Source organism: Mustelus asterias, chromosome 30 (assembly GCF_964213995.1).
Source record: "Mustelus asterias chromosome 30, sMusAst1.hap1.1, whole genome shotgun sequence".
Taxonomy (NCBI): Eukaryota; Metazoa; Chordata; class Chondrichthyes; order Carcharhiniformes; family Triakidae; genus Mustelus; species Mustelus asterias.
Window position 1 is genome coordinate 6,877,728 of NC_135830.1, and position 24,185 is coordinate 6,901,912.

General features: G+C 45.6%; 5 non-coding genes across 5 annotated transcripts; all 5 read right to left on the reverse strand.

The window, feature by feature from the left end:
* Window positions 1-6,088: 6,088 nt before the first annotated feature.
* trnan-auu (transfer RNA asparagine (anticodon AUU)) lies at window positions 6,089-6,162 on the reverse strand. The gene has a single exon. It is a non-coding gene; the product is annotated as a tRNA-Asn (tRNA).
* Window positions 6,163-15,515: 9,353 nt separating this feature from the next.
* On the reverse strand, window positions 15,516-15,587 carry trnae-uuc (transfer RNA glutamic acid (anticodon UUC)). The gene has a single exon. It is a non-coding gene; the product is annotated as a tRNA-Glu (tRNA).
* A 1,745-nt stretch (window positions 15,588-17,332) lies between these two features.
* trnal-aag (transfer RNA leucine (anticodon AAG)) lies at window positions 17,333-17,414 on the reverse strand. Its single transcript has one exon. It is a non-coding gene; the product is annotated as a tRNA-Leu (tRNA).
* A 972-nt stretch (window positions 17,415-18,386) lies between these two features.
* On the reverse strand, window positions 18,387-18,468 carry trnal-aag (transfer RNA leucine (anticodon AAG)). Its single transcript has one exon. It is a non-coding gene; the product is annotated as a tRNA-Leu (tRNA).
* Window positions 18,469-23,668: 5,200 nt separating this feature from the next.
* trnaq-cug (transfer RNA glutamine (anticodon CUG)) lies at window positions 23,669-23,740 on the reverse strand. The gene has a single exon. It is a non-coding gene; the product is annotated as a tRNA-Gln (tRNA).
* Window positions 23,741-24,185: the final 445 nt, after the last annotated feature.

Sequence of the window (24,185 nt, forward strand, 5' to 3'; positions counted from 1 at the left end):
GCAATGTGCGCCATTTCCTCTAGTTCAGTTACAGTTTCACTTGTGTCTGCCTTTTTGAGCACACAATATTATTAGACATGGTTCAGATGATGATTAACTTTGTTAGTCTGCATGAACAAAGCCATTAAATTCTGTTGTGGACTGAACGAGTTGCTGATATGTCCACGGTGTCAAAACATGAACATCTATTTCCTCTCATTGCGTCATAAAAATACAAGATTTCTGATTTTGCTGAAAGATTTTGAGGCCGAGGTCAAAGCAAAGATAATATGGCTTTAATATCGAGTTTCGGATAATATTTAACAACAGATTTAAATCATGTAAACTTCCCTCACCCTTAATGAACAACTTTTAATAATATTTCGGCATGGTTTTGAACTAGGGACTTTTGTGTGTGAGGCGAATGCAACCACCATTACACTACAGAAACTGTTGGCGCCCGTAGGACCCAATGGGACTCTCTGGAAATGTTGCAACACTCATTGGGACTGCTGTAGACATATTGATTCAAGAATGATTTTGATTTGATTTGATTTATTATTGTCACATGTATTAACATACAGTGAAAAGTATTGTTTCTTGCGTGCTATACAGACAAAACATACCGTTCATAGAGAAGGAAATGAGAGTGTGCAGAATGTAGTGTTACAGCCATAGCGAGGGTGTCGAGAAAGATCAACTTAACGCAAGGTAAGTCCATTCAAAAGTCTGACAGCAGCAGGGAAGAAGCTATTCTTGAGTTGGTTGGTACGTGATCTCAGACTTTTGTATCTTTTTCCCGAAGGAAGAAGGTGAAAGAGAGAATGTCGGGGGACGTGGAGTCCTTAATTATGCTGGCTGCTTTGCCGAGGCAGCGGGAAGTGTAGACAGAGTCAGTGGATGGGAGGCTGTTTGTGTGATGGATTGGGCACATTCACAACCTTTTGTAGTTCCTTGCAGTCTTGGGCAGAGCAGGAGCCATACCAAGCTGTGATACAACCAGAAAGAATGCTTTCTATGGTACATCTGTAAAAGTTGGTGAGAGTCGTAGTTGACATGCCAAATTTCCTTAGTCTTCTGAGGAAGTAGAGGTGTTGGTGGGCTTTCTTAACTATAGTGTCGGCATGGGGGGGGGGGGCGGGGCGGGAGGGGGGGGGGGACCAGGACAGATAGTTGGTGGTCTGCACACCTAAAAACTTGAAGCTCTCGACCCTTTCTACTTCATCCCCGTTGATGTAGTCAGGGGCAATTTCTCCTCTACGCTTCCTGAAGACGATGACAATCTCCTTCGTTTTGTTGACATTGCGGGAGAGATTATTGTTGCCGCACCAGTTCACCAGATTATCTACCTCATTCCTGTACTCTGTCTCATCATTGTTTGAGATCCGACCCACTCTAGTGGTGTCGTCAGCAAACTTGAAAATCGAATTGAAGGGGAATTTGGTCACACAGTCATAGGTGTATAAGGAGTGTAGTCAGGGGCTGAGAAAACAGCCTTGTGGGGCACTGGTGATGAGGATGATTGTGGAGGAGGTATTGTTGTCTATCCTTCGAGATTGTGGTCTGTGAGTTAGGAAGTTCAGGATCCAGTCACAGAGGAAGTGCCGAGACCCAGACCACAGAGTTCGGAGATGAGTTTTGTGGGAATTATAGTATTGAAGGTTGAGCTGTAGTCAATAAATAGGACTGTGTCCTTGTTATCGAGGTGATCCAGGGTTGAATGCAAGGCCAGGGAAATGCCATCTGCTGTGGACCTGTTGTGGCAGTAGGCAACTGTAGTGGATCCAGGTAGGATCCCTGGGGTGATGCTCAGTGAGTTCAGGAGGATGGAGTCAGAGGGAATGGAGCAGGGAGAGAGGATCCCTGGGGTGATGCTCAGTGAGTTCAGGGAGATGGAGTCAGAGGGAATGGAGCAGGGAGAGAGGATCCCTGGGGTGATGCTCAGTGAGTTCAGGGGGATGGAGGCAGAGGGAATGGAGCAGGGAGAGACGATTCCTTGGAGTGATGCTTAGTGAGTTCATGGGAATGGAGTCAGAGGGAATGGAGCAGGGAGACAGGATCCCTGGGGTGATGCTCAGTGAGTTCAGAGCGATGTTGTTAGAGGGGATGGAGCAGGGAGAAGGATCCTTGGGGTGATGTTCAGTGAGTTCACGGAGATGGTCTGAGGGAATGGACCTTATTAGGGATAATACGTAATTGTAAAAGGAGTCGGGGACATTGTTAATTGGTACAAAAAATAAAGCTTGATGAGCTCCATTATCTGGGAGCTTTTCCCTTATTTTCTGCTTACTTGTTGTTTGGATGGACATGGCGTCTGGAAATTTCCACGTCCCGTCCCCCCCCCCCCCCCACCCCCGTCCCCCCCCCCCACCCCCGTCCCCCCCCCCCCCCCACCCCCGTCCCCCCCCCTCCCCCCCTCACACCCCCACACCCAACGAGTATATCTCACAGGCCCAAATTCTAGTAATTATTTGGGAATGTGTACTCGATTTTATGCTTGTGTGAATAATGTTCCAGTCACTCAGTGTCACTCCATGGTCTTTACCCCACTGTTCTCTCCGTGTTTTATATCTAGCCTGTGGCGTACCAGCCTTGGAATTACTTGATCAGACAATTGGGAGAGAGATTTACTCTGGTAACCAACGCTGCAGCAGTAGTGTTCGGCGGGGCAGGGAAAAGACGTTTCCTTCTCCCATATACTGCGCTGTACCGGCCTCTGATGAAGCAGAGCCTTTGTAGTTTTAGAATTACCTGACACGTTATAGTGACAGATCAGTTTATAACCGGGGTCCTCACACTGTTCAATCATTCTGTCTCTCGAGTTTATCATTAAAAAGGCAGGGCTGGAGGTGTATTTACACAAATGTGTCACTGAGTGGCGCAGTGACTCACTGAAGGGTCTTGAGTTCAAACACATCCCAGACAGGACTGGAGAAATACCTGCCAGGGAAAGGGGGAAAACCGTATACTCGGGAAAATGGAGTAGTGTACATGGGCTTGGAAGAACGGAATTAAGCAAAGTCAGAGTTGGTTAATTTTGCATTCAATATTTATTTTTTAAAACTCAGAATATTTTACAGGAGAATTCATTTTAAAGTTAACAAAAGTGAATATGACCTTTTAACTTCACATTGAGATCAGAAGACTGAGGGACGACCTTATTGAGGTGTTCAAGATTATGAGGGACATGGACAGAGTGGATAAGGAGCAGTTCTCCCCTTTGTTGAAGGTTCAGTCAGGAGGGGACAGAGGTTCAAGGTGAGGGTCAGGAGGTTAAGGGGGGATGTGAAGAAAAACTTCCTTACCCAGAGGTTGGTGACGGTCTGGAATGTGCTGCCTGGGAGGGTGGTAGAGGTGGGTTACCTCACATCCTTTCAAAAGTAGACTGAGATTATACTCATTGGCATTGAGAAAAATGAGGGGTATCTTATACAAACATATAGGATTATGAAGGAAATAGACAAGATAGAAGCAGGGATGTTGTTTTCACTGGCGGGTAAAACCAGAACTAAGAACAAAGAGCAAAGAAAATTACAGCACAGGAACAGGCCCTTCGGCCCTCCAAGCCTGCACCGATCTTGCTGTCCGACTGAACTAAAACTCCTTCCCTTCCGGGGACCATATTCTTTTATTCCCATCTTATTCATGTACTTGTCAAGATGCCCCTTAAATGTCACAATCGTATCTGCTTCCAATACCTCCCCCGGCAGCGAGTTCCAGGCACCCACCACCCTCTGTGTAAAACACTTGCCTCGTACATCTCCGTTAAACCTTGCCCATCTCCATAAACCAATGCCCCTAGTAACTGGCTCTTCCACCCTGGGAACAAGCTTCAAACTATCCACTCTGTTCATAATCTTGCAGACTTCCATCAGGTCGCCCCTCAACCTCTGGTGTTCCAGTGAGAATAAACCACGTTTCTCCAACTTCTCCTCATAGCGAATGCCCTCCAGGCCAGGCAACATCGTGGGAAATCTTTTCTGTACCCTCTCCAAAGCCTCCACATGCTTCTGGTAGTGTGGCGACCAGAATTGAACACTATATGCCAAGTGTGGCCTGACTAAGGTTCTATAAAGCTGCAACATGACTTGCCAATTTTTAAACTCAGTCTGATGAAGGCAAGCATGCCGTATACCTTCTTGACTACCTTCTCCATCTGCGTTGCCACTCTCAATGATCTGTGTACCTGTACACCCAGATCCCTCTGCCTATCAATACTCTTAAGGGTTCTGCCATTTGCTGTACATTTCCTATCTGTATTAGACCTTGCAAAATGCATTACCTAATATTTGTCCGGATTAAACTCCATCTACCATCTCTCCGCCCAAGTCTCCAACCGATCTATATGCTGCTGTATCCTCTGATGGTCCTCATCACTATCTGCATATCCACCAACCTTGGTGCCGTCCGCAAACTTACTAATTAAACCAGTTAAATTTTCCTCCGAATCATTTATATATGTTGCAAACCGCAAAGGTCCCGGCACTGATTCCTGAGGAACGCCACTTGTCACAGCCCTCCATTCAGAAACACACCCTTCCACTGCTACACTCTGTCTTCTATGACCGAGCCAGTTCTGTATCCACCTTGCCAGCTCACCACTGATCCCATGCGACTTCAGCTTCTGCACATGTCTGTCATGAGGGACCTACTGAATTCCACGTAGACTACATCCACTGCCCTACCCCATCCGACGAGGGCACTTAGCCTCAAAATAAGGGGGAACAGATTTAGGACTAAGTTGAGGAGGAACTTCTTCACCAATAGGGTTGTGAATCTGTGGAATTCCCTGCCCAGTGAAGCAGTTGAGGCTACCTCATTGAATGTCTTCAAGGCAAAGGGAGATAGATTTTTGAACAGTAAAGGAATTAAGGGTGATGTTGAGCTGAGTCCACGTAAGGATCAGCCATGATCTTATTGAATGGCGGAGCAGGCTGGAGGGGCCAAATAGCCTCCTCCTGCTGCTATCTTCTATTTCAATTTCCAAAACCCACCAAAGTCACCACTGTGGCTTCTGTGAAACTTACAAGGTAACACACAGCAGGCATTCATCACGGAGAGCAACTGACACAAATCATTTACGAAACTCTATCATGTCGCTTCTCTTTCTGTTTCTGTCGCTGCCTTTCTTCCAGCTCCTTCTGGCTGTCCAGCTCCCAGGGCCAATTAGCTGCTTGATCCAAACACAGACAGTTGGTGAACACGAGATTTACCTGGAAAGCAGGGAAAGCGAATGTATGACACACGGCATTGAGAGGAGATGGAGTTTAGAGATGACAGTACAAACAGACAAAGATATTTCATCATCCTGATCCAGTTACTTGATTGCAGGAATGTACGCAATGCGAATTATCCACTGTCACACCCTCCTTCCAGCCTTGAGCACGGAGTTAGGTTTTGAAGCGTTTGAAGTCTTGCCACAGTTACTCACCGTTTTGTTGAGACCACATTTGGAATAGTGTGTGCAGTTTGGATTTCTGCATTTTAGACAGAATAAAAGCAAATACTGAGGATGCTGAAACCTGAATCAAAAGCAGAAAATGCTGGAAAACCTCAACAGCTTTAACGAGAAAGAATGGATAGCATTGAAAAACTGCAGGGATTCTATCATTCTATGGGTTCGATAGGGTGGATGCTGAGACATTATTTTCCCTGGTACGGGAATCTAAAACACGGGGCACAATCTCAGGATAAGGCGCTGATGATTTCGGACTGAGATGAGGAAAAATTTCTTCACTCAAAGAGTAGTGAATATTGGGAATTCTCTACGCCAGGGGGCTGGAGATGCTCCATCATTGAAAACATTGCAGTCTGGCTTGGACAGATTTATGATCTATCCAGGAATGAATGGAAGCAGGGATATGGAACTGGAACAAATGCTCAGCCACAAATTCATGTTTCGATTGTAATTGTTAAGTTTAATGGTCGCATGTATATAATGTTGTATATAATTTGTTTGAAGTCAATCGTCATTAAGTAATGTTGCTAATACCAGATAACAGTACAGCCGGTAACAATTGAGAGCTATTTTTTATTGACGCCCACGGACCCATTGCCAACCCGCAACTGTTTACCTATGAATGCAGATGGTGAGAAAATCGTAAACTTCTGTCCCTGGGTGGTCTCGGACAACCAGCCTTTCAGTTAATAGCCGAACGCGCTGACCAATTGCGCCACAGAGACTGTGACCAGAGACCATAAATATATTCTAAACTAGCGTGTCAATGATCACAATTCTATTTCTGCAAAACCTGTTCCAGAACTGCTGCGTGACCGCACTGTTGACAATTCTATACAACTCACTTTGGTTCCGTTGATCCCGCAGCATCGCTGTAGCGTATTGGTTATTCCCTTTCTCCTATGAACGTGCAGGTAAAATGAATCCATGTCTCTTATCACAGGGAGGAATTCATCGGGAGGGAAGGGAACTGACCACTCGTAGCCCAACGATCCAATACTTTCCACTCAATCATCAATAACACCATTCACATCTGCACCTCCTTCCAAATATTGTGATCCATTTCCCTCACGATTTGTTCCAAGATTTAATATTTTCCTTGTTTTCCCCTCATTTTGACACAAGATTCGCTTCAATATATAACACAAATGGAATTGCAAACCTGAGGGCTAACCGTGGGAAACAAGTCTCTGGGTAACACAAATCCCATGGTGCTCACTTCCAGATTCACAACACTCAGTTTTTCAACCACATGGAGGAATTTTTCAATGAAAAGTTATGGAAAGTTGGTGTGAATTCTGTTTGTGAATCACTCGGGTATTGTGTAAATGCGACTCGAAGGTTCAGTGAGCCGGACATGATCTATTTGCGTTTTGTTGAGCTTGTGTTCGGTTTATGGGGAGGTTTGAACGGAATTGGACCATGTGTCCCAGGAATGGGCAGGAACCCGCTGATTGAAGCTGCAATCGCCGCTTTCTGCTGGCGATTGGAGACTGCGAGGTCAAATCCTGCTGCTTCTCCCTGTCTCACTCACTGTGGAGCCGGGGGAAAAAAATCAGCGATGGATTTGTTTCCCTGTTTGAAATGTGGCCTCGAATAACTGTTATTAACGGAGGTAACGCTGCTGCAGCCTTTAATAATCTGACACAAATAAGCAAATCGCAGTGCTCCAGTGGCGCAATCGGTTCGCGCACGGTACTTATACAGTAGTACAGCCAGCAAGCTTTGCCGAAGTTGTGAGTTCGAGCCTCACCTCGAGCAGTTGTTTTAGGTGAGACGATTGTCGAGTGGTGTGATCCCTCGACCAACGAATATTCTGGAAACGGCCAGGACAGCTGGTGGAGTTTGAATACAATAAGTAAGATTGGAATAAAAACCATGAATCAACATCCATTGTTGCTAAAAATCATGATTCACTAAAGTTCGTCGGGGAAGGAAATCTGCTGTTGTGAGATTGTCTGGACAACACATGACTCCAGAGCCAGAGCAAAGTGGTTGTCCCTCAACTGGGGATGGGCAATAAGAACATAAGAAATAGGAGCAGGAGTAGGCCATCTAGCCCCTCGAGCCTGCCCCGCCATTCAATAAGATCATGGCTGATCTGACGTGGATCAGTACCACTTACCCGCCTGATCCCCATAACCCTTAATTCCCTTACCGATCAGGAATCCATCCATCCGCGCTTTAAACATATTCAGCGAGGTAGCCTCCACCACCTCAGTGGGCAGAGAATTCCAGAGATTCACCACCCTCTGGGAGAAGAAGTTCCTCCTCAACTCTGTCTTAAACCGACCCCCCTTTATTTTGAGGCTGTGTCCTCTAGTTTTAACTTCCTGACTAAGTGGAAAGAATCTCTCCGCCTCCACCCTATCCAGCCCCCGCATTATCTTATAAGTCTCCATAAGATCCCCCCTCATCCTTCTAAACTCCAACGAGTACAAACCCAATCTCCTCAGCCTCTCCTCATAATCCAAACCCCTCATCTCCGGTATCAACCTGGTGAACCTTCTCTGCACTCCCTCCGATGCCAATATATCCTTCCTCATATAAGGGGACCAATACTGCACACAGTATTCCAGCTGCGGCCTCACCAATGCCCTGTACAGGTGCATCAAGACATCCCTGCTTTTATATTCTATCCCCCTCGCAATATAGGCCAACATCCCATTTGCCTTCTTGATCACCTGTTGTACCTGCAGACTGGGCTTTTGCGTCTCATGCATAAGGACCCCCAGGTCCCTTTGCACGGTAGCATGTTTTAATTTGTTTCCATTGAGATAGTAATCCCATTTGTTATTATTTCCTCCAAAGTGTATAACCTCGCATTTATCAACGTTATACTCCATTTGCCATATCCTCGCCCACTCATTCAGCCTGTCCAAATCTCTCTGCAGATCTTCTCCGTCCTCCACACGATTCACTTTTCCACTTATCTTTGTGTCGTCTGCAAACTTCGTTACCCTACACTCCGTCCCCTCCTCCAGATCATCTATATAAATGGTAAACAGTTGCGGCCCGAGTACCGATCCCTGCGGCACGCCACTAGTTACCTTCCTCCAACCGGAAAAACACCCATTTATTCCGACTCTTTGCTTCCTGTCGGATAGCCAGTCCCCAATCCACTTTAACACACTACCCCCAACTCCGTGTGCCCTAATCTTCTTCAGCAGCCTTTTATGGGGCACCATTTCAAACGCCTTTTGGAAATCCAAAAAAACCGCATCCACCGGTTCTCCTCCATCAACCGCCCTAGTCACATCTTCATAAAAATCCAACATGTTCGTCAAGCACGACTTTCCCCTCATGAATCCATGCTGCGTCTGATTGATCGAACCATTTCTATCCAGATGCCCTGCTATCTCCTCTTTAATAATGGATTCCAGCATTTTCCCTACTACAGACGTTAAGCTGACCGGCCTATAGTTACCCGCCTTTTGTCTCCTTCCTTTTTTAAACAGCGGCGTAACATTAGCCGTTTTCCAATCAACCGGCACTACCCCAGAATGCAACGAGTTTTGATAAATAATCACTAACGCATCCACTATTACCTCTGACATTTCTTTCAATACCCTGGGATGCATTCCATCCGGACCCGGGGACTTGTCCACCTTCAGTCCCATTAGTCTACCCAGCACTGCCTCTCTGGTAACATTAATTGTATTAAGTATTTCTCCTGCTGCCAACCCTCTATCGTTAATATTTGGCAAACTATTTGTGTCCTCCACCGTGAAGACCGACACAAAAAACTTATTTAAAGACTCAGCCATATCCTCATTTCCCACTATTAACTCCCCCCTCTCGTCCTCCAAGGGTCCAACATTCACTCTAGCCACTCTATTCCTTTTTATATATTTATAAAAACTTTTACTATCATTTTTTATATTAATTGCTAGCCTAGCTTCATAGTCTATCCTTCCTTTCTTTATCGCTTTCTTAGTCTCTCTTTGTTGTTTCTTAAATTTTTCCCAATCACTTGTTTCTCCACTATTTTTGGCCACTCTGTACGCAGCTGTTTTTATTTTAATACTCTCCTTTATTTCCTTCATTATCCACGGCTGGTTCTCCCTTTTCTTATAATCCTTGTTTTTTGCTGGAATATATTTTTGCTGAGAACTGAAAAGGATCTCCTTAAAAATCCTCCACTGTTCCTCAGCTATCCTACCTGCCAGCCTGCTCTCCCAGTCTACCTTAGCCAATTCATCCCTCATCCTATCATATTTCCCTCTGTTCAAACAGAGGACACTGGTTTGGGACCAAACTTTCTCCTCTTCCATCTGAATCAGAAATTCGACCATATTGTGGTCACTAGACCCAAGAGGGTCCTTCACAATAAGATCGTTAATTCTACCTACCTCGTTACACAATACCAGATCCAAAATAGCTCGTTCCCTCGTCGGTTCCGTAACATGCTGTTCAAGGAAACTATCCCGACAGCATTCTAAGAACTCTTCCTCCATTCCACCCTTACCGACTTGGGTCTGCCAGTCAATGTGCATGTTGAAGTCCCCCATGATTATTGCCGTTCCGTTTTTACACGCATCCCTTATCTGCTTGTTTATAGCCCTCCCTCCCTCAACATTATTATTTGGGGGCCTATATACCACACCTACTAGTGTCTTTCTCCCTCTACTATTCCTCATCTCTACCCATAATGATTCCACGTTTTGTTCTTCAGAGCCTATGTCATCCCTCAGTACTACCCTGATATTATCTCTTATTAATAGCGCGACCCCACCACCTTTTCCTTCCTGTCTATTCTTCCTAAACGCCTGATACCCCTGGATATTCATCTCCCAGTCCTGGTCACCTTTCAGCCACGTTTCTGTAATGGCCACTAGATCGTACCCACTTGTGCTGATTTGCACCATCAACTCATTTACCTTGTTCCGAATGCTTCGTGCATTCAGGCAAAGTGTCCTTATTCCAGCTTTTATCTGGACCCGCTTTGATGAGTCGCGAACACCCTCTCCCTCTACTCCCTTATCTAAATTACCGCCTTCATTCACTTGCACCCTCTCCTCTCCCATTAATTTTGTAATTCCCCTTACCCCTGCATCCTCCCCCCCATCAATTAGTTCCTTGATCCTAGTCAACTCTTCTAGCTCCCCTCCCCCCAACCTATCTAGTTTAAATTCTCCCCAGTAGCCTTAGCCAACCTACCGGCCAGGATATTGGTCCCCGTGTGATTCAAGTTCCACCCGTTTTTTGTATACAGATCACCCCTGCCCCTAAAGAGGTCCCAATGGTCCAGGAACCTGAATCCCTGCCCCCTGCACCACTCCCTCAGCCACACATTCATCCTCCACCTCACTCCATTCCTGCCCTCACCTTCCCGTGGCACAGGCAGTAATCCTGAGATTACTACCTTTGCTTTCCTCTTTCTCAGCTGTCTCCCTAATTCCCTGTACTCCCTTTTCATGACCCCTTCTCCCTTCCTACCCACATCAGCGGTACCAATATGTACCGCTACCTCAGGCTCCTCTCCCTCCCACCTCAGGATTTCCGGGACGCGACTAGCGACATCCTGGATCCCGGCCCCAGGGAGGCAGACCACCATGCGAGAATCCCGCCTACTTCAGCAAAAACGCCTGGCTGTCCCCTTCACCATCGAGTCCCCGATTAATACCGCCTTCCTCCTCTTTTCCTTCGCCCTCTGAGTTACAGGGCTGGACTCCACTGCGGAGACACGGCCACTGCTGCTTCCCCCAGGCAATAAATGTTGATCAGCGGTGCTTCAGTTCAACGAACGAAAGGAAGATCCGGAATGTGCAGGTTTGAGAGAAGCTTTCTGAACCGTCAGAGCTGGAAACGGGAGTCAGTGAAAAATATTGCGTTTGTGTGTGCACAGATGGATAGGGAAATGTAACATGCAGTGTAAAATACTCTGTTGAGTTAATTTTCAGCAATAAATCCTCACTCTGAGTTTAAAACAACGTACAGGTGCATCTGCAGTCGCGCCTTTCTGCTGTCAGCGGGTGATTGGAGAGTGCGGGTTAAAATCCTGCTGATTGTCCCTGTCTCTCTCAATGTGGAGCCGGAGAAGAGAGAATCATTGTTGGGTTTGTTCCCCCATCTGAAACGTGGCTTCGCGTGACTGTTATTCACGGAAGTGGTGCTGCAGGAGCCTTTAATAATCACAAACAAATCAACAGCAATCAGCCGGACTGTGCAGGTTTGAGGGAAGCTTTCTGAACATTCAGAGTTGGAAAGGAGAGTCTGCGAAAAATGTTCTGTCGGGTTTGAATACGGAACTGTGAAGGGGAAGGGGAAGTGTAACACAGTATAAGATACAGTGTTCAGTTAATATTCAGCAATAAACGTGAATTATTGCACGTTTCCTCACTCTGTGGTTAAACGTATACTTCCGCCCACTTTCCCACAGGGATCTTTGATTCGGTGAATGTGGTAATCACTCCATGACAGAAACGATGCGTTCCCTCCACTCTGGGAGCCTTGGATGAAACTGTATCAGAGGTCATCATTGCAGATGTCGGAGCAGCTTTCTCGAAGTTCAACCCACGGAAAGCGACTGTCCCGGATGGGATACCCAGACGTGAACTCAGATCCTGCGTGGATCAGCTGGCGGGGGTATTCGCAGACATCTTCAACCTCTCTTTACCTCTGCTGCAAGAAGACAACCATCATCCCAGTACCAAAGAAAATCCAAGCAGAGTGCCTTAATGAATACCGTCTGGTGGCTCTGACATCCATCATTATAAAGTGCTTCGAGAGGCTAGTCATAGCACGAATCAATTCCAGCCTCCAGGACTGCCTGGATCCACTACAGTTCGTCTACCGCCGCAACAGGTCCACAGCAGACACCATCTCCCTGGCCCTGCACTCAACCCTGGCACACCTAGATAACAAAGACGCCTGTGTCAGACACCTATTTATTGACTACAGCTCAGCCTTATTCCGACGAAACTCATCTCCAAACTCCATGGCCTGGACCTCCGCTCCGCGACTGGATCCTCAACTTCCTAACCCACAGCACACAATCAGTAAGGAAAGGCAACAGCACCTCCTCCACGGTCATCCTCAACACCGGTGCCCCACCAGGTTGTGTTCTCAGCCCCCTACTACAGTCCTGATATATCCATGACTGTGTGGCCAAATCCCCCTCCAAATCGATTTTCAAGTTTGCTGGCGACACCACCGCAGGGGGCCTGATCTCAAATAATGACGAGACAGAGTACAAGAATGAGATAGAGAATCTGATGAAATTGGCGCGGCGACAATAATCATCATAGAAACCCTACAGCACAGAAAGAGGCCATTCGGCCCATCGAGTCTGCACCGACCACAATCCCACCCAGGCCCTATCCCCCATATCCCTACATATTTACCCACTAATCCCTCTAACCTACGCATCCCAGGACACTAAGGGGCAATTTTAGCATGGCCAATCAACCTAATCTGCACATCTTTGGAAGGAAACCGGAGCACCCGGAGGAAACCCACGCAGACACGAGGAGAATGTGCAAACTCCACACAGACAGTGACCCAAGCCGGGAATCGAACCCAGGTCCCTGGAGCTGTGAAGCAGCAATGCTAACCACTGTGCTACCGTGCCGCGAATAATCTCTCCCTCAATGTCAACAAAACGAATGAGATTGTCATCGACCTCAGGAAGCGCAGAGGAGAAATTGCCCCTGTCTACATCAACGGCGACGAAGTAGAAAGGGTCGAGAGCTTCAAGTTTTTAGGTCTCCAGATCACCAACAACCTGTCCTGGTCGCCCCATGCTGACACTATAGTGAAGAAAGCCAACCAACAATACTTTCTCAGAAGACCAAGGAAATTTGACATGTCGGCTACGACTCTCACCTACGTTTGCACATGCACCATAGAAAGCATTCTTTCTGGTTGTATCACATCTTGGTATGGCTCCTGCTCTTCCCAGGACCGCAAGGAACTACAAAGGGTCGTGAACGTAGCTCAGTTCATCACGCAACCTTGCCTCCCATCCATTGGCTCGGTCTACACTTCCCGCTGCTTGAAAGTTCCCAGATTGTATTTCGTTGTTGAATATGAACTGAATATGGATCCAACAAAATACTAATTTGTTTTTTTTAACCATTTATTGGAAAGAAAATGCGCTCAGTAAAATCGCCACAGTCATATTTCTGTTTTCACTCTCTCACTCACGGTGCAGTTGATGCCGGTCAGATGGATGAGCCATGGTAAATGTGTGAGGGTAAGTGGGTTAGGATGGCGACAAGTGTCTCGGTCAGGCACTCTGGACCTACATTCTCTGAGTCAGGTGTCAGCCATTTATGACTGAGGTAAGGAGACATTTCTTCTCCCAAAGGCTTGTGTATCTTTAGAATTCTGCAGCTGCCCAGAGGTGCGTGGATCCTCAGTCGATGAGAATATTGAAGGTTGAGTTGGAGTGATTTTGGAATCGAAGGGAATGAAGACCTATTGGGATAAGCTGGGAAATTGGGGTTGAGGTTGCGGATCTGCCTTCTTTTTGTCGTGGAGGAGGCTCAATGGGACATGTAGTCCAGTTTTCATTCATTGATTCTGTTCACTGTCAATATCAGTTCCGGTACCAATGGATTCTGCTGACAGCATTGAAGTCTCAGGTCCTGAATTCAAGGTAGTCGCGTTCCTTAAAGCGCGTGATCGAAGCCCATCACTGCTAAATGTTCAATTAATTAACTTCATGGAGTAACTTTGATTTGATTTATTATTGTCACATGCATTAACATACAGCGGAAAGTATTTTTCTTGCGCGCTACACAGCCAAAGCATATCATTCATCGAGAAGGAAACGAGAGAGTGCAGAATGTACTGTTACAGTCATAGTTTGGGTGTAGAGAACGATCAATTTAATGCAAGGTAGGTCGTGCATGTTATCACACGAATTCTACGCAGTAGAATGTATTGTTCAACATTTTAACAGGAGTTACCAGCAGACACAATACAAATATAAATTGCTGTCGGTAATTGACGTGTTTGTGGAGCCAGTTTCCTGACATCATTGCATCGCAGCGTTTCTGTAGTGTGGTACTTATCACGGTCGCCGTACACATGCAAATTTCCTGGTTCAATCCTGAGCAGAAACTTATTAAACAGGAATAGAAAATGGTGGAAAATCTCAGCAGGATTGACAGCCTCTGTGAGGAAACAAATGTTTCAAATCTGGATGACCCTTCATCAGATTTCCTGATTCGACACACTGGCTCTGTTCTCTCTTCACAGCTGCTGCCAGACCTGCTGAGATTTTCAAGTACTTTTTTTTGTGTTTCAGGTTCCAGCCTGAGCAATATTTCACCTTTCCAGAAACATTTCCAAATGTTTTCAATTTCAGAGTAATTCAGCTTTCAGAAATAATCACGCATTTGCCACGAAACATTAACTGACCTGCCGAGTATTTCCAACATTTTCTGATGGTAACGCCATGAATCAACCTGTGAAAAGAACAAAACGGATGTTCTGTGATATAAAGCAAGGGAGGATGATTCAATGAAACAAGGAGTGATGGATAAGGCAAGATTTAGCTGGTGATGGTGGAGGCCAGGTGGTCAAGTCGTTCAGAGTCAATGCTTTCACCGCCAAGGCCCGGGATTGATGATAAACTGTCAACTAAACAGAACATTTTACTGAGCGTCTAATCAGTTTCTGGAGGTGAAAGTATCTGAAAGCAAAGGAAGAGAATATCATTTGCTGCAGAAGGTAGAATGACTGTGTGACGATGTCTGTAGCAACAGTGACCTGGAATGAAGCAATGGAGACAGTAATGATGAACAATGAGATACAAATCTCTGATGTTGTTCAGCAGATTTACCACAAGAAGCCACAGAAGACGCAGAAGTTACGAATGATCTATGAATGTGGTGAACAACAGTGAAATTTAGTGGAGCAGAATGCATTATTATTCATTTTGACAGGAGGAAGCAGCAAGGGGAATGTCATGAAAAATTGCCGGGGACAATTGACGGGATTGTGCAAATGGGTTTATTTTGTTTCTCCACGGAGCTCAAACTGGCACAATGATCATTCCTGTTATCGATCAGGAAGTAATTTCAGCCCCTCCTAAATCATGCGCTGGTCGGCAGCTATAAAGTACACATTCCCCGACCGGGAATCGAACCCGGGTCGCGGCGGTGAAAGCGCCAAATCCTAACCACTAGACCACCAGGGAAGATGCGAGCAAACGTTTTAATCTGACCGATACATTTCAGCGTTTTTCAAATACTCGAGAAAGGTTTGGGGGGAAAAAAAACCTCATGTTTAGATCGAACACGAATGACTCCTTCAGTCAACAGCAAATTACTGTAGATTCTGGAACTTAAAAGAAAAACTTAAAATGCTCGAAAATCTCAACAGACATGACGGCATCTTTGGAGAGAGAATAGAGCCAACATTTCAAATCTGTATGGTCAGTCATCAAAGCTGAAGACAGGAAAAGAGGACGAGATTGATACTTTAAGTGTGAGAGATGCGGGGGGTGAGGGTGGGAGCCGTGGGTAAGAGTTGACAAAGTTGTGATGGAAAAAAAAAATCAAAGGGAATGTAAATGGTGGCGGTAAAAGCAAAATACTGCGGATGCTGGAATCTGGAACAAAAACAGGCAATGCTAGAACATCTGAGCAGTGGCGGCACGGTCGTACAGTGGTTGGCACTGCTGCTTCACAGCGCCAGGGACCTGGGTTCGATTCCCGGCTTGGGTCACTGTATGTGTGGAATTTGCGCGCTCTCCTCGTGTCTGCGTGGGTTTCCCCCGGGTGCTCCCGTTTCCTCCCACAGTCCAAAGATGTGCGAGTTAGGTTAGTGTCATGGGATACGTAGGCGAGAGGGATTAGTGGGCAAATATGTAGGGATAATGGGGGTAGGGCCTGGGTGTGATTGTGGTCGGTGAAGACTTGATGGGCCGACTGGCCTCTTTCTGCACTGTCGGGTTTCTAAGATTTCTATAGAGAGCGATGTTTTTGGAATCTAAGAGAATGAAGAGCCATCAGGATACGTTTGGAAATTGATGTTGATTCCTGGGATTCGTCATGATCTCCTTAAATTGTGGAGGAGACTCCATGGGACATGGGAGCCAATCCTACTCCATTAATTCCGTTCCCTGCAGCACCAGATCTGATAGGGATCACCTCTGTTAAAAGGGTTGGTGAGTGTTCTGAGGCATTGAATTCGAGGCAGCAGCATTTGTGGGGGAAAGTGATCAAATGCCGCAAATTTCAGGTGTTCAGTTGATTTGCTTTAAACGTCATGAATACTTTTTCTCCAACATGTTATTACGAAACTTTAATGCAGTAGGAAGTATCAGGATTCAATCTGACAGGAAAAATCAGCAGAGACAATGTAATATCAATTGCTGTGGGCAAAAGATGGGCTTCTGGAGCCAGTCTAGTTGTTTCTCCAGTAAACCGGATCTGCTTGCCTTGAGGTCATCACCATGTTTCTGTAGTTCGGTGGTTATCACAAGAGCCAGGTTAATTCTGAAAATATCTGGTTCGAACGAGGAATGATGGGACGTGTCCATGATAGGATTTGAACTTCAGTTAGTAAATTCAAGTCCATCACCTTAATTCCTGGGCAGGGAACACAGCCTCACTGTTTGTAATCCTGTTATTTATATCATGATGCAAAGATGCCGGCCTTGGACTGGAGTGGGTACAGTAAGAATTCTCACAACACCAGATTAAAGTCCAACAAGCTTATTTGGAATTGCGAGCTTTCAGGAGCACTGCTCCTTCATCAGGTTGTTTAACTCGGCAGTCAGAAATTCAGCCTGTGTGTGCTCTCGAAAGGAGCCACTTGCACACACGCTGCTTTACCCCAGCAACGTTTTAAATTGGTGATGTCTCTGCTCGTTGTTCATGACGAAAACGACACCGCACGCACTCCTGCATTCAATCTGAGCTGTTAGACCAAAACTCAAAACAGCGGTGGGATTCGAACCCACGCCTCCGCAGAGACTGGAGCCTTAATCCAGCGCCTTAGACCGCTCGGCCACGCTACCACGTTAAACTACATCGCAATCATGTTATTTAATGATAATGTTACTGAAATTCATTGAAAGCAATGGAGTTTGGAAAGGCCATCAGGAAGCATGAGCCTGCTCCTTCACTGATTCAGGTAAGTCTGAACTGCGTAACAAACAGGAATCATCTCACGTCAGAAACACAATGAGCTGCAGTGAAGGACCGGCATCATTTAAACTGTCCTTAAGCTCGTTGCTTCCCAATTTCCTGCCAGAAATGACAAGAGAACCTCCTGTTGAATTTGCTCACGGTCTGCACTTAAGGACACGAGGCGAATTTATGTTTTGTATCTTCGTCAAGGCAATAACTCACATTTGTTTTCAGAGTTTGGATGGGAGCAATAAATCTTCAATTCCAGACCAGTAATCTAAACAACAGGGAAAGAGTCACCAGACCAGCAGCTTACACCCTGTTTTAGAATTTAATTTATCCACGCTGCTTTCGTTACTTTAATTTTTACGCCACGTTCACCACAAATAGCTTTCTCCTGCAAAATGGCGCCTTCTGTTTCAACACCAGTGATGTGTAATTAATGAAACCTCCAACAAGGTGAGACTTCTTACTGTGTTTACCCCAGTCCAACGCCGGCATCTCCACATCAGGGAATAGTCTGACTGTTTGGAATCCTGTCATTTATATCATGATGCAAAGATGCCGGCGTTGGACTGGAGTGGGTACAGTAAGAATTCTCACAACACCAGGTTAAAGTCCAACAAGTTTATTTGTAATTGAAGGCTTTCAGGAGCACTGCTCCTTCATCAGGTTGTTTAACTCGGCAGTCAGAAATTCAGCCTGTGTGTGCTCTCGAAAGGAGCCACTTGCACACACGCTGCTTTACCCCAGCAACTTTTTAAGTTAGTAATGTCTCTGCTCGTTGTTCCTGACGAAAATGACACCGCACACACTCCTGCACTCAATCCGAACTCAAAGACCAAAACTTAAAACCACTTTGGCAGCGGTGAGATTCGAACCCACGCCTCCGCAGAGACTGGAGCCTTAATCCAGCGCCTTAGACCGCTCGGCCATACTACCACTTTAAACTGTACCGCAATCATGTTATTTAATGATAATGTTACTGAAATTCATTAAAAGCAACGGAGCTTGGAATGGCCATCAGGAAGCATGAGCCTACTCCTTCTCTGAATCAGGTAAGCCTGAACTGCGGAACAAACAGAAATCATCTCACGTCAGAAACACAATGAGCTGCAGTGAAGGGCCAGCATCATTTAAACTGTCCTTAAGCTCGTCTCTTTCCAATTTCCTGCCAGAAATGACAAGAGAACCTCCTGTTGAATTTGCTCACGGTCTGCACTTAAGGACCATATTATGTTTTATATCTTCATCCAGGCAATAACTCACATTTGTTTTCAGAGTTTGGATGGGAGCAATAAATCTTCAATTCCAGACCAGTAATCTAAACAGCAGGGAAAGAGTCAAACTCTAACCACCAGACCAGCAGCTTGCAGTGTGTTTTAGAAATTAATTTATTTTGTTATTGCTTTTGTTACTTTAATTTTCACGCCAGACCACTTTCACCACAAACAGCTTTTTCCTGCAAAACGGCACCTTCTGCTTCAACACTAGTGATGTGTTCAGCCAATGACAACATACCACGAACACTCAAGTGCAATTATCACTTTCGCTTCCGACGGCTCGAAACCGGACAGAAACATTTCCAAATGCTTTTCAATGCAGAGTGAGGGAAAAGTCTGATTATTCAGTGTCAATATAAACAGCAAAATCTGACCCATTACCAGACAGATTTTAACTTGCAACAACATCTCAATCGTTAGTAATTTGCAGCTTATCACTATCCTTCTTTTTCTGTGTTTGTTCTTGAACTGTTGCACATGTGAAATTTCCAGCTCTGATATAAACCTGCAAACCTCACTCGGCTGATTCTAATCGAGGGGTAGTGCCGGTTGATTGGAAAACGGCTAATGTTACGCCGCTGTTTAAAAAAGGAAGGAGACAAAAGGCGGGTAACTATAGGCCGGTCAGCTTAACGTCTGTAGTAGGGAAAATGCTGGAATCCATTATTAAAGAGGAGATAGCAGGGCATCTGGATAGAAATGGTTCGATCAATCAGACGCAGCATGGATTCATGAGGGGAAAGTCGTGCTTGACGAACATGTTGGATTTTTATGAAGATGTGACTAGGGCGGTTGATGGAGGAGAACCGGTGGATGCGGTTTTTTTGGATTTCCAAAAGGCGTTTGATAAGGTGCCCCATAAAAGGCTGCTGAAGAAGATTAGGGCACACGGAGTTGGGGGTAGTGTGTTAAAGTGGATTGGGGACTGGCTATCCGACAGGAAGCAAAGAGTCGGAATAAATGGGTGTTTTTCCGGTTGGAGGAAGGTAACTAGTGGCGTGCCGCAGGGATCGGTACTTGGGCCGCAACTATTTACCATTTATATAGATGATCTGGAGGAGGGGACGGAGTGTGGGGTAACGAAGTTTGCAGACGACACAAAGATAAGTGGAAAAGTGAATCGTGTGGAGGACGGAGAAGATCTGCAGAGAGATTTGGACAGGCTGAGTGAGTGGGCGAGGATATGGCAAATGGAGTATAACGTTGATAAATGCGAGGTTATACACTTTGGAGGAAATAATAACAAATGGGATTACTATCTCAATGGAAACAAATTAAAACATGCTACCGTGCAAAGGGACCTGGGGGTCCTTGTGCATGAGACGCAAAAGCCCAGTCTGCAGGTACAACAGGTGATCAAGAAGGCAAATGGGATGTTGGCCTATATCGCGAGGGGGATAGAATATAAAAGCAGGGATGTCTTGATGCACCTGTACAGGGCATTGGTGAGGCCGCAGCTGGAATACTGTGTGCAGTATTTGTCCCCTTATATGAGGAAGGATATATTGGCATTGGAGGGAGTGCAGAGAAGGTTCACCAGGTTGATACCGGAGATGAGGGGTTTGGATTATGAGGAGAGGCTGAGGAGATTGGGTTTGTACTCGTTGGAGTTTAGAAGGATGAGGGGGGATCTTATGGAGACTTATAAGATAATGCGGGGGCTGGATAGGGTGGAGGCGGAGAGATTCTTTTCACTTAGTAAGGAAGTTAAAACTAGAGGACACAGCCTCAAAATAAAGGGGGGTCGGTTTAAGACAGAGTTGAGGAGGAACTTCTTCTCCCAGAGGGTGGTGAATCTCTGGAATTCTCTGCCCACTGAGGTGGTGGAGGCTACCTCGCTGAATATGTTTAAAGCGCGGATGGATGGATTCCTGATCGGTAAGGGAATTAAGGGTTATGGGGATCAGGCGGGTAAGTGGTACTGATCCACGTCAGATCAGCCATGATCTTATTGAATGGCGGGGCAGGCTCGAGGGGCTAGATGGCCTACTCCTGCTCCTATTTCGTATGTTCTTATGTTCTTATGTTCTTATCTGTTTTCGATCAGAGAGAAAAGCAGATCATTATTAATGGTTTGCTGAGAGCAAATACTCTTATTTTCCTCAACGGGAATTGAAACCAGACATCACTGGGGGAGTGCTGAACATGAACCATTGGACTGCCAGGGAAACCGGTGAACTGTGTTCTTCAAACTGACTTAACATATATCCCTTTGCTTATTATTTTCATCTCAGATCTTTTTCACGTGTGACACGTTTCTCCTCCAAAATGTTCTGTTTGGATGGAACATGATTACCTCCTTCAGCAAATGACAATGCGGATTGAGCTGGGTCATGGAATTGACAGTGAGGTGATATGGTCCCACAAGCTGCTGAAGTTTAGAAGTTTGAGGGGGGGGTCTGTTCGAGGTGTATAAAATTATTAATGGATGGATAAAGTGAAGGTAGACCAAAAGTTTCTTCTTATGGGGCAATCTAGAATAAGAGGTCACGTGTACAGTTTGAGAGCTGGAAGATTTAAAACTGAGATGAGGAAGAACTACTTCTCGCAAAGGGTGGTGAATTGGTGGAACTCACTGCCCCATAGCGCGGTGGAGTCTGAATCATTGCATCATTTCAAGAAGGGATAGAAATATTTCTGATAAAGAAAACGCATTAAAGGAGTATGGAGAACAGGTGGGGAGGTGGATTTCAGTTCAATGAGATGTCAACCATGATCTGATTGAATGGCAGAGCAGGACTAAAGGGCTGAATTTGCCTACATCTCCTCCCAATTCCCATGTTCCTATGTTTCTATGTGTAAGGTTCAATTTTCAAGCCCACCAAACTCATCACTGCGGTTCTGTTGTAATATATGTACAGTACGTCCTCTGGTTCCCCTTCACCCACAACGCAGGTGAGTTGTGCAAGTAACTTTGTAATCATCTCATTATGTGGTATAATCATTCTGTCATTCTCTGTTGCCCTCATTTATTTTCCCCTGGCTTCCACCATACCAGATGTTGTTATGTTTCCTCCCTGCTGGATTTCACTTGTTTTAAACGTCCTACATTTCTAAACATTCCCAATGTTAATGAAAGATCATGGAGGTGAAAGTTTATCTTTGTTTCCCTTTGCACACACGCTGGCTGACTTCCTGAGTTTTTCCAACATTATCACTTTTCAGTGCAGATGTCTGATCCGCTTTTCGATGGCAATGAAAATATATTTAGTTGATGCGTGTTTTCCAACGATGGTTGGTCTAAGGTACGATTCCCGCTTTGGGTGTTAAAATCCGCATGACTGTGAAAGGCCTCCCCGGTTCAAATCCCAGACAACCTTTTGCTTTGTAATGGATAAGTCATGGAGTTTGTTAGTTTATTTCCCGTGACATGGCGGAATTGGCTCACATGTGGTATGATTTGAGAACCTGAGCACACTCTGCAAGTCTTCTGTAAGTACAACACACACAGAGAATCCAGATATTTTCAAAGGGTGACAATGCTTGCGGACATTCACTTAATCCATATTCACCCATTCAGAGGACCCCATGCTTGTGGGTTCAGACAGCTATTGTATGTATATTGGGTTGTAGGTGTCTGCCCCACTCTCTGTCCCGCACTGTCTCTTTTTGTCACTGGAGACCTGTCTCAGACTCTTTCACCCCTCAGTCTCTCTATCTGTGCATCGATCACTGTTCCCTCTTTTGCTCTTTGCTCCCTAGATTCTCTCGCTGTCTATGTTTAACCAAGGTTCACTGGATTTAATCCTATGATGAGGCGGTTGTCCTGGGAGGAGAGATTCAGTGGGATGAATTTGTTTTCTCTGTATATTAGAAGAATGCTCACCATGAGACAAGATAACCTACAATATAGCAGCCGGCTGCAAATGGTCACCCAAAGCATTTGACCCACTTGCCGTTACTGCCACATTGAATGAAAAAGGCCACGTGCTTTGAGTGACCATTTGCATCTGACGGCTCTGTTGCTGGTTCTGTGGTGTGATGGTGAGCACTCTGGACTCCGAATGCAGCAATTGGAGTTCAGAACTCGGTGAAGGATTGTTGTTTTTTTGCTCAAGCCGATGATGGGTTTTCTGAAGAGCATTTAATTTTAAATTCTCAGAAAGTGGAAATATAAACATTGAGGAAATTTCAGCAAATTCCACCGCAATCAATTGCAGATGTTGCAGCGAAAGACTCTCCTGGCATCATTGCATCAGCCCCAGAGGACGATTGCTCAAGAATACAAAGCGCTGAGAGGCAGGGAAGCACAGTAAGAAGTTTAACAACACCAGGTTAAAGTCCAACAGGTTTATTTGGTAGCAAAAGCCACACCTTTTTTAAATAAACCTGTTGGACTTTAACCTGGTGTTGTTAAGCTTCTTACTGTGTTTACCCCAGTCCAACGCCGGCATCTCCACATCATGACTACCATAGGCAGGGAAGCCACAGTGTGCATGGGGTCCACCTACAGGAGTCATTCACTCAGTTATTTGTCCTAATTTTTAAAAAAGAGATGGGAGGCGAGAGGCCAGAGTGCGAACCGTTACACCATGGAATCGACAGCATTCTGACCGAAGACACAAGATTTTTCTCCCAAAACACACACGTATCTAGTCTCTCTCTCTCTCTCTCAGACACACACACGCACACATTTGCTCAATAATTCCCAGACTCCAGTCGAATTGTTATTGTGTGACACCAACTGCTTCTTTCTTTCAACATAGGAGTTAAAGAATTGTCGAAAAGATGAAAAACACTGACATTGCAGGCATCTGGCGCCAGAGGCTCAGCAATGTGCATTGTAATCGCAGCTCGTGAGAAAATTTAGCGAAATGCCCTTCAGCAAATCAACCATCAGGATTTGACAAAGAAAGGCGAAGTCCCGCCGAGATTTGAACTCGGATTGCTGGATTCAGAGTCCAGAGTGCTCACCGTTACACCACGGAACCCACCACACGGCAGTAGCCTGAAAATGGTCGCTCAATACTTGTGCCAATTTGAGCAGCAGGGAGAAATATCAGTCCCATTACACAATCCCGTCAATTACCCACAACAATTCAGATTTACAGTGCCCTTTCCTCCTGGAAAAATGGGTAAGCTACCTTCAACCGCATTAAATTTCGCTGCAGCTCACCACATTCAAAGAGCAATGTTAGCATCGAACTGATATAAGCCTTACTGGGATAAATGTACTGAACAACATCAGCTGATCACAGCTCTGTTTCCGCCACAATGGAAGGCAGTGTGAAAATATGAACAATTTCAAATCTTAACAGACAGGAAGGAGTTTGTGCCTGCGGATAATTGGTACTGTGCACACTGCTGCAATCAGTGTCTGGGAGAATAAGGCAAATGAGATCCTGGTGGTCCAGCTTTCAGGGTTGCAGACTGCCT